Raw genomic sequence first — 10,790 nt, 5'->3', positions numbered from 1 at the left:
CAGAACATATAAAATCATCTAAAGGTGGCTCCCTTGTACCTCTCCAGGTTACTGGCATTGGTCTCTTCGAGCTCTTTGATGCATTCCTCCAACCCCTCAGTCTCATTTATGTTGATGACCACATCATCTTGAAGCTTAGAGGCTTCCTTGAAATTAAGCAAAGAAGCCTCCTTGTACTTCTCTTTAGTTTCGATGGCTTTGATCAAGGTAGTCTGATGCTGTTTTAGCTCTTCAGCCAGCTTGGTCTTCTATTCGAGCAGCTCATCGTTTTTCTTCTCGGTTGCCTCAAGCTGCTCGGTGTATTTCACCTCAGCCATCTTAAGCTCCTCGGCATGTCTATCCTCGGACGCTTTGAGCTGCTCGCCAAGCCTCTTCTCGTATTGAGCAGTTATGGCCCCCGAGCGGCGCTAGCCCGCGCTCATGGTCAGAACTCCCGGCGATCAGCAAGAAGGTAAAACTGTTAGTGGGAATAAAATGACAAGATAAACAAATAAAGCTCAGCAAAAAGTGGCAACTTACGCTGAGCACTTCGTTAAGCACACGGTTAATGATCTGGTCGACCTCCATGGATCAGTACCGATGATAGCCTCTCGGCTGCGTCGGTGCCTCGATAGCTTAGTCAACCTATCTTTGGCCAAACTAAGCACAATGGTCGTCAAAGCCTCTCCTGTTTGATCAGGAGGTGTCTAGTCAGCAAGAGCTGGAGGAAGTTGGTTAACAGGCACTGGAGGACATGTCTGGTCGACAGGGGCTGGGGGAGACGTCGGGTCGATGGGAGCTGGAGGAGGCATCGTTTCCTTGGAAGGAACTGGTATTGGAGGATCTGCGGTCTGGGTCTTTTTTGTCGGAGGGTTGCTGCTGCTCTCTCCGCGATGTTGCGTGCTCCCCCTTTTCTTGATCGAAGGAGCGGTGGGTTCAGGTTCGTTGTACAGGTCGAATAGATCTTCAGTTGACATGACTTCAAAATAGAAGTGAATGGTCAGGAAATATAGATGGAGATACCTACTAGATCAAGGAAATAAGATCAAAGAAATTACAAGTAAAATACCCGAGCTACAACTACTGGTCGCTACATTATTTATTGTACTACTGCTACACTCACTCACTGCCTTGAAGAAGTCTGAATTTAAATTAGGTGTGTATTTAAAGTTGCCATCCCCGTCAAATAAATGACAGGGAATGGGCAAACTGTCTAGGAGTGAGAAGTCAGTACCGTTCTCATCTGAAGATTCAAGAACAGGCTCGGGGTGTTCAAAAGCCTTCTGCTTGCCCTTTCCTAGTGGAGCAGGGGCAACAACTACTCATGGGGTGCTGGAGGGTTCCCTGATGGTCATTCTCGTTGTCCTCCTCCTCGGAGGTTGTGATACATCTTGGTGCTGCTCGAGAACTTCTCCACCGGTAGCACTCCCCAGTTGATTCCCTCACGTCCTAGTGAGGTGCCAGAAGGCCAACCAGCCTTAGATTGTTCTCCATGACCAGCTCTTTGGTGCTTTTTTCTATATTGGTCGTGCTGGCCAGGGATGCTGCTCGTATCTCCATTTCTGGAGTAGGATCTAGTTGACACCATGGACCTGAATGACACCAAAGTTCTAAGGAATGTGCAGAAAAGCTAAAGGGAATTGAACGACCAGTGAATAAATAATTTACCTCCTTCAGTGAAGGCTAGATTGTTTGCGACTAGGTCTGGTGTTAAAAAGTACTCCTGGAAGTACGTTCCCGCGTTAGACTTGTGGGTAATGTCACTCAGGAAGGTTCGAGAAGATTCCTGGTGGTAGAAATGGAAAAACCCCGTGTTGTTATGATTGGGGTAGACTTGAGATCGAACAAATAATTGATCTCGTGTGGCGTAGGAACATGCCACTTCTTGTGGTTGTACAGGATATAGAGAGCAGAGAGCACTCTATATCCATTTTGGGTGATTTGGAAGGGAGCGACCTCAAAATAGTTGGCCACCCCCTGGAAAAATGGATGAAGAGGCAAGGTTTCCCCTGCCTCAATGTGATATCTCAACCAGGCACTAAAGGCGCCCCCAGGCAGGTTTGCCCGCTGGTCGATTGTAGGCTTGATTAAGGTTATCCCAGGAAGACCGTACTTCTTGAGATAATTCCCTACCATCCTAGTTGTAATGTTGCTAGGAGGAACTACGTACCATTCGACCTCTGGTCGAAGGATGTCCTGAGGTTGGGCTTTTGTTTGGATTTCTAGTTGGGAAGTGTTTTCAGGTTGAGGGCTGGCCAAAGGATTTTCAGCCCGAGGAGCAGGCTGTGTTGACAGGAAGAGTGGTTGTTTTCTTTTTCTTTTGAGCAATGGATTTTACGCAACCCATGTTAGCTGGGTTGGTCGAAGATCTATTTGAAGGGTTATGAGAAAAAGGAATTTCTGGGATTAGCAGTGATGATTGTTCTTGATCTTCGAGTAACTGCGCGAGCAAGTCATTGTCGATCAGTCTCTCACCTCCCCACGGGTCGTGCATGAAAATCTGCGATTAGAGAAGGAGAGATCAGAATCTATGGCCACAAGACCAAGAAAGTTGGAATAATATTGCTCGTGTATAAAAGTTAAGCTTTTATACGACCATCAGCATTCCAACAAAAACACTAAATTCTATGCGAACAGTTTGGAAAACAGATGAAAAAGCAGAAGTGGGAAAAACTTTTTGACTCTGTAAAAGGGCGGGAAAAACTTAGTTTTTTCTAAGTGAATTCAATTTTACGCCCTAAATCAATGATCCTAACTCCAAAACTGATTCCTAAGTCTCATGTAGTGTTTTTCTCCTTATCTTATCATGTTCGTACCTACATGCCCGACTGCCCCAAATTATTTCTTCAAGAACATTCGAGAACCCAAAATCCGAAACAAACCAGAAACTAAATATTGCATGACATCTCAACGACGGAGAAGTTTGAGAAACTTACTTGGATGAAAATGAATGCGAATTCCTGAGACGTAGAATGGATGGACAAAAACTCCGTGGATCGTTGGAATCCTTTGGGTCTTCTGGGTTTTGAGTGCTCTGTTCTTGAGGAAAGATAGAAAGTAAAAGGTAAAAAGTAAATGTGAAGAGTTATATATATATATATATTGGTCGAAGCACGGTTATTGAGGTAATGATGGGGGGTTATTTCTCGAGGCATGGAAAAGTGTGATAGCCGTCAAACCGCTTTTTGGGAAACTGCAATGATATGATTGGTTACCTTTTTCAAGAAGGCATGGACGGTTCTGACAGATTTGACAAGGCATACGAAAGGTTTGTTGTCTAAGTTTACTTTATGCTGGTCGCAGTAAAATAAACTTGGGGGGCAAATGTTTACCCAAAAACGGCCTCTGATGACATGGCAGGGTTAGTCTACATGTGGGAGGCACGAGGCTGTTTTTAGTAAGTGTATCATGCTCGGTCATCGACCAGAAGACTGTTGGTTTATTAAACATCATACTTATGTGCAACCAGCCTGGTCGCATACATCCATTTATTTCCTTTATTCATGCAATCTTATAATTATGCATTAATTGTAATTCTATTATTACCTAGATATGCAAGTCATAATTGTAATTAAGGCCCATTGGCCCATGTCACCTTCCTAAAGCCTATAAATAAGAATCACAAGGCTCAAGGGAAGGGACTTTTGGAGGGGGAGAATTCAGATAGAAGATTATAGTGTTATTATTCACCGGAATTGTAATCATCCTAAAACTGGTGAAACTCGTGAACCCTTAGTTCATTGATCACAGTATTGGGATCCTACATCAATAAGAACACTAAGTGGACGTAGGTCATTACCATCCAATTAGGGCCGAACCACTATAAATCGTTTGTGTCGTTTACTTTTCCATTTGAATTTCTTCTTGTTTTCATCTCATTTTATATCGTTTATCTGACTTCGTGTCGTTGACTAAATCGAGGGTCAACAACATTAAAAGTCAAATTTCCCTTTAAATATTGGTCCCTCAAATTTATAATTGTATCAATTTAGCTCCAAATCATTTATCATTTTATTTCATGTTTATTTTTATTTTTGACAAATTTCATGTTTAATTGAATACATTTTAAAAATAATTTCTGTACACACGCACATTTGGGTTAAACAAGAATGGTTTTATTTACATCCTAATTTTTTGTTCTACCTTATTCACCATTTTTCTAAGTAGAAGTAACGTGCAATGCACGTTTGCTTAGTTTTAAAGTTGTGAACATTATCTATAATTTTAATAAAAATTGATTCACTATTTTTAAGAATATATATAATAGAATGAATTATAAATCTATAATATATATAATTATTTATATTAATAATTTCTACATATATGACATCTAAATACAATATATAAATATATATATATTTACATGGCTACATGACATATATAAAAATATAATAATATTTAAAAATAAATTAATAATAGAAATACAATAAGAATAGAAAAAGTTGTAGTGTAGACAGTAGTATACACACATCAATTATTTTTAATTTCTAATGTATCTCACAATATCCTTTAGTGAGTTTGATGAAGAAAAATAGCTTCAATCACTTGATAAAAAATAAACTATCACACAAATTTATAAAATAAAAATAATATGCATGTCTTTATTATTTTTAAATAAATATGATTTAATTATTTAAATTATGATAAAATATCTTAAAAATATCATATTTTAATTAATTAATTTATTTTCTTTAATTTTATGTTTGTTCTAGTTTTTGAATTTAATAGTGATAACAAAAGATTATATATTATATATTTAATATAATATTAAGTTTAAGTTTAACTAAATTTTATTTAAGTTATAAAATATATGGTTTTATTATTTTTTAAATAATTATCATTGTAAAATATCTCAAAATATCTTATTTTAATTTGTTTAATTTTATTTAAGTTTAAGTCATGTTTAGAATCTACGGTTAAATATAAGAATATTCCGTTAAATTTAATGGAAAAAAAAACCATTAAAACCAAGAATTTTCATTATCTACACACTTTTTATATAGAAGAGACATCATATTTGGAATTAACTATTGGCATGTTCGGTAACTATTAAAAAAACTGTTATTTATTTTTTTTAATAAAAATCTGAAAAAACAGAATGTGTTTTCATAAATTGTTTGGTAATTCATCTTTACCGAACATATTTTCTTACTGTTTTTTCAGATTTTTATTAAAAAAAATAAAAAAAACAGTTTTTTTAATAGTTACCGAACATGCCATATGTAATTACATCATATTTTAAAATATGAAGTGTGTTTAAATGTCAAGTGATAATTACTTATGAATTCATATTCTCATGTTTGGAAAAACAATTAGCAATCACAAACAATGTAATATTCTTATGGGGCTATAAAAATTGGAAAATATAATAGTTAATGTATAATTATAAGGTCAAATAAACAAGTCAAATCAAGTAATTACTCCGAATTACACCCAATTTCAATTACAGAGAAACTTTCCAAACACACTCTTAATAGTTTTTTTTTTAATTTATATTAAATATAAAATTTACCTATTAATAGAAAAAGGCCAAAAATATAAAGGATTGCAATATCTTTAATGGTATTCAGTTAATTGGTAGGGAAAAAAAGTTCAAACTTATTTGATAAAATATTATGGTATGTTAGGAGTTAGGAGGACTAAGGAAAAGTGATCCAATATTTTCTTAACATACATTAAAATTTGCACCCTTCTATTAAAATATTCACCCTCATATGACTACAACCAACTTTCAATCTTATATTGATATTGTTAGATATATATTAGTTGTATAATTAGCTATAAATCAGGACTAATTAGTTTCCTTTATTCTCCTACTTTCCTAGAATAACTTCCCAAGTTTGTGTATAAATACATGTTATTTCCTCAGTGAAATATACAAGAATACAATTCTTTTCACCATTGTTTACATGGTATTAGAGAATAATTCGAAATTCAAAATTAGGGTTTATCACAAAATTGGGATTTGCAATTAGGGTTTGTTATTTATCTTTCTTAAGGTTCCATTTTTCGGAAACCCTATTAAGAGAGTACTTGGACTCTCACTGCCGGCACTGTAACGCCCTGGTTACCCTAGAACAGTTACGGTGAACGGTGAACCAGAAATTTAACTCGCTACCCAAGTCATTTGGTTAAAAATGTGCTTCTAAGTGTTATTAATAGGCTAAGGTGGAAAACCAGTCAAAAGGAAATGATATATTTTATTAAATACATAAAACTGTTCATGAGCCCATAGAAAACATTTACAAGTAATTTACAACTCAAAACGGTCATTACTGTTCAAATTTACAAACCCGCCGACCTAAGCGGCAAAAATAGGGTAAACCCCCTAGTTCATCTGAGAACTCCTTGGCCGTGGTGGTCAAGCGGCCGCATATGTACACATCACCACCTAAGCTCTCCACTCAAGGCTGGGTGAGATTTTCTTTCCCTTTACCTGCACCACATAGCACCCATGAGCCAAGGCCCAGCAAGAACACACAATATAGCATGATATAATATCAACAATGATCATAATAATCACTCAGGACTCTCAGTCCAAAATAGAGGAGTGACAATTGGAAAAGTCACTAAAGTGGGTTTCGTTCCCAATAGCCATGTGACGATAGGGTCATCGGGGCTTTAGAGATAAGTGATCCTTTCACTAGCTTAACGGGTTAGGTGCATGGTGACTAGTCACCAACATAACCTACCTCATGACCATAGACTCATAACCATGGAACATTGTTCCCTAGCCATGTGACAGCAATCACCTAGGCCTTAGACCCTGGCTCTGAGTAACTAGTCCTAGACTAGCCAAGCGCTTATAAGTTTCATCGACCTTAGGGTTGGTCCAGTGTTAATGCCTTAGAGTCATTCAACGCTGATATCGATTAGATCTAATCTTCATTCAGCCTTGCGTTCAGGACGCTTATGTCGTTTCTGACTCCTAGGTCAGTAATACGTGACCAGTGCCGTCCCTGACTAATCAGTGCCATACACAAGTAAACAACATCCTCTAGCATTTAATATGCAATTGATAACTCTACAAAATAGAGTTATTTTACCACTTTTTATGTGCTAATTGTTGCTTAATTCTTGAGTTTTTAATTGATTTGTTAAGTTTTTAAGTAATTTTGAATTTATTGGGTTTATTTTGATTTTTATATATTTATATGTTTTTATAGATGTTTTATTGTAATATGTTGTAATTTAATTAGTTGAAAATATTGTTATTAGATTAAAAGTTAGAAATGCAATTTTGAGCTTAAATATTTAAGTAAATTAAGTTTTAATTAATATTTTCATGAAACTTTTGTTGTATATTTTATTATTGAAAATATTTAGTTTTAATTTAATTTATGTTTGTTTTATAGGGAATTTGTTATATTTTATTTGCTCTTGAAAAGCAATAACAATGATGTTAAAAAGTGGCCTTTTTGTGAAAGACAAAGGAAATTGGCATTCTCCTTCTCTGGGCCCAAGCCCAGCCAAGTCTCCCAGCTCCTGGCCGCATGTCACCCAGCCAGCCCACTCGGTTCAGCATTCTCCAGCCAGCCGAAACCCCTGCTGCTCCACTGCCCCCAGCCATTTGCTTCAGCTGATGCCACCGAAGCACCTTTGCCCCTTCAGCTAAATGCCTCCCACGTGAGCCCAATTGGGCCTGCCACCTATGGCTCGCCTGCACCATCAGCCCACAAGCACACCCCACTTTTCCCAGCCGCCTGGTCCCCTGCCACAGCCCACCTAGCCACTTTTCTTTGTTCCCTTGTCCCATAATACCCAAAAAAATGCCAACTTTTTACTCATTTTTCTACACATTTTTCACCACAACATCATCATTACACCCTATAATTTACCTCTACATACCAAATTTATTTTATTTAATTAATCTAATCAATTTAATTAATTTAAATTGATTATTTTAATAATCTCATTTGGGCTATAAATATGGACTTTCAAGACCATTTTAGAGTGCTTAATTTTTGGTTACCATATTCTTTTCTCCCATTTTCTCTCTACCATTCTCTCTTCCACTTTGGGTTTTTCAAGAGCATTTTGCAAGTATGTGTGTCATTTATTTTATAATTTCCACTCTAGTTATGTGCTTCTAATCTTTTTCATAAGATTATGAAGATCATGATGAAGCAACTTGTAACTAGGTAATATTTATGTTGTATGTTGATTTCCCTTGTAATGCAACAAAGTTTATAGATTTTTCTTCTTCATATATGTCTTTCATCTTTAATATCTCATATTTTGGATTGTTAGATAATATTTACACTTTGTTCTTCATTAGTGCAAAAACATAATATTCTTTATGTAAGATGTGTCATTAAATTGTACACATCCATGCTTAGAACAAAAATATTATGTTTTTCCTTATAAAAATGTTCATTGATTTATTTGTTATTTCATTAGATTGATTTACACTAAATGCTTTGAAATTATAATTTTGAAAAGTGAAGAAAAATCCTATCTTTTTATAAGTAATTTGTGCTTAAAATTATAAATCTATTTGGAAAATGATAGTTTGAATTATTTTAACTATCACTAAAACTTGGGAATCAATATACTAATAAAAATTATTAAACTTACATTTTGTGGATTCTAGTATCTTAATAATCTTTTCTTCTAACACATATTTTCAAATCATTATTGGTTTATTTTTATTCTCTTAAATAGCTTTATTTTTCAATCTTTTATTTTATGTTCATAATATTAAAACTCATCAATCTTTGGAGCAATGTTAGAATTTATTACTTTTGATTTAAAATAGTTTTCTTTTTTATTTTAGACAACTCATTTGGATTCAATCTCGTGCTTACACGAACACTATATTCCATATACGATTCGTGCGCTTGCGAGTATAAATTTTTAAAACATACCCGTTTTGGGTCCATCAAGTTTTTGGCGCCGTTGCCGGGGAGTTGCAAGAAAAAAGATTCGAAATTTATCTCAAGGTTAGTGAATTCTTCTACTAGTTATTTTAATTTTTTGCACTTAAAAAAACTAAAAAAATATATATCTATAAAAACTAAAAAAAAAAAGATAAAAAGAAAATTTGGGACGGTTCTACCACCCATAAAAAAAACTACTTATATATATCTATTTTTTTAATTTTTTTTTAGTCGATGGCACTTGTGCCTCCTAATTTTGTTATAAGTTTGTTGTAATTTTTATTTCTTGTATATCTTTGTTAGTTGACGGCACTTGTGCCTCCTAACCTTTGTTATAATTTTCTTTATTTATCTTGTTGTAATTTTTATTTTATTTAATTTCTGCAAGTTACTAGTTGATGACAATTTTGCCTCCTAGCTAGTTAATGGCAATTTTGCCTCCTAGTCTTTTATCTTATGTTTTAGTTGATGACACTTGTGCCTCCTAATTTTTACCTTAATTTTGTTATGGTTGATGGCATGCTATGATTCCCTACTCTTGCCTAAATTTTAGTCTTAGTTAATTTTGCCTTATTTTTCTTTACCTTTTATCATATTATTCTATAATTGTGAAAAATACTTGGAAAAAAAAAACCTAAATCTTGTCCTTTCACCATAAGCAATTTTTGCTTAAAGGAAATTTGAACAAAATTCCCAATCTGCCTCTACTAATTAACCTTGGGGAGTTGTTAGTAGTGCACGAGTAAGTGGAAGCAAATAGGCCTGGGGACAAGTAAACCATAAGAATTATATTGTTGTGCAATCTCTAAAAATTATAAGTATGGTCTGTGGTTGCGGTTTTAACTGATCTTCCACATCAGAAAATTGCTTGTTTGAGATTATCCTTGTTGCCTTGTTTGTGAAAATTGTATGCATCATTGGGAATGTAACTCTAAAAAGCGATTAGTAAAAAGACGTTTATCTTTGTTTGAAATTGAAAGTGTTAGTAAAATTTTGAGCATCATGGAACCAATTGCTAATCATGTTGATGAAAGTGTTGTGCCTGAAAAAACTTTGCTTGAATATTTTGCACCTATTTCATCTAATGCTCCTTCATGCATTATTTTTCCTACAACTTCTGCTACTCATTTTGAGCTTAAACCAGCAATCATTCAATTGTTGATATCTTTTTATGGGTTAGATAGAGAAGATCCTTACATGCATGTCAAAGATTTCTTAGAAATTTGCTCAACATTTAAATTTCAAAAATTTTCTGATGAGTCGGTCAAACTAAGATTGTTTCCTTTTTCATTAAAAGACAAATCAAAAGCTTGGTTAAATTCCCTTCCAACAGGGTCTATAATTACATGGGATCAACTTTATAATAAATTCTTGTTGAAATTTTTTCCTATGTCTAAAACTGATAGTCTAAGGAGAGAAATCTCCGAGTTTTTTCAAAAAGATAATGAAGAGTTTTATGAATGTTGGGAAAGATTTAAAGATTTATTATTAAAATGTCCTCATCATGGTTTTGAAAAATGGAGACTTGTAAAATATTTTTATGATGGTTTGACTCCCTCTAATCGTCAAATGATTCAATCTATGCATATTGGAAAATTTTTAAAATTTCAAGGACAAGAGGCGTGGGACGCCCTTGAAGATTTATCTGTCAATTCACAACAATGGAATTATTTTGATCCTAGGTCTAGGTCAACTAATTCACCAAAATGAGGAGGAAGGTATGAAGTAAAAGAAGAATTAGACTGTAACGCCCTAGATAGCCAAGACCGTTACACTGTGTATTTATAAAGGTGCAGGACTTGCTAATCAAGTCATTAATTTGAAAACGTGTCACTGAACATGTAAGACCTATGGTTAAAAAGGTTTTGGTCTCAAAAGACTCATTTCATACATTCAAATTGTAGTAACATGGGATCCCATACAAAAACGATG

General features: G+C 34.7%; 1 non-coding gene across 1 annotated transcript; it reads right to left on the bottom strand.

Annotated features, from left to right (window-relative positions):
* Nucleotides 1-10,262: 10,262 nt before the first annotated feature.
* LOC133833407 (small nucleolar RNA R71) lies at nucleotides 10,263-10,369 on the bottom strand. Its single transcript, XR_009892788.1, has one exon. It is a non-coding gene; the product is annotated as a small nucleolar RNA R71 (small nucleolar RNA).
* Nucleotides 10,370-10,790: the final 421 nt, after the last annotated feature.

Source organism: Humulus lupulus, chromosome 4 (assembly GCF_963169125.1).
Source record: "Humulus lupulus chromosome 4, drHumLupu1.1, whole genome shotgun sequence".
Lineage (NCBI taxonomy): Eukaryota > Viridiplantae > Streptophyta > Magnoliopsida > Rosales > Cannabaceae > Humulus > Humulus lupulus.
This window is presented reverse-complemented; position numbering and strand designations above follow the sequence as displayed.